This window comes from Musca vetustissima, unplaced genomic scaffold (assembly GCF_032173495.1).
Source record: "Musca vetustissima isolate MV318-11 ecotype Yass unplaced genomic scaffold, APGP_CSIRO_Mvet_v1 utg10310, whole genome shotgun sequence".
In the NCBI taxonomy this organism is placed as follows: domain Eukaryota; kingdom Metazoa; phylum Arthropoda; class Insecta; order Diptera; family Muscidae; genus Musca; species Musca vetustissima.
This window is the reverse complement of record NW_026886057.1, coordinates 73,837-74,493: the sequence shown is the minus strand read 5'-3', so window position 1 is coordinate 74,493 and position 657 is coordinate 73,837.

The following is a 657-nucleotide window of genomic DNA, read 5'->3' as shown; positions in this document are numbered from 1 at the left end:
CTGTGCCCTGACCCTAAACATGGTCCATTCGAGAAGAAGAAACTCAAACCAGCAAGAAAATACTGGAAAAAGGAGGTAACGAAACGCATAAAAGAACTAACGCATAAAAGAACTAACAAACTTTTTCTTCTTTTTTACAATTGAGTGATAAGTGTTTCAAGAGATATAATTTCAAAGGTTACTCGCAAGTAATAAAGTTCTCTTGCCTTCCACTTTTTGAGTGCCAATGCTTAAGAGAAAAACGAGTACACATTTGACTTCCAAGCGAAGAGATCGTTAGCAAGAAGAAAAACATAAATAAAGATTAGAAAGATAAATACGAAGCAATACCATTAATTGATGAATGACATAGACAAACAAAGCAATGTGAACCAAAAAAACTATCGGTACGCTCGAAGCAAAACAACAACAAAAATACACCTGCACCCATTATTTTATTTGGGTAGGAGTCGATGACAAGGTAATTGAAAATATTTGATAATAGTTGTGTCTGTTTATTTTGCCAGTCCAATTCCCTCATTACTTTTGTTCAAAGAGTGATCAAGCAATATACTTTAAAAAGTTTTAAAAGTAAACAGACAGCTTCCAATTAGAATTTGAAAAAAGTCACGTAATTTCACATAAAATGCTTGAAATTTACTCTTTTAAACTAAGTAA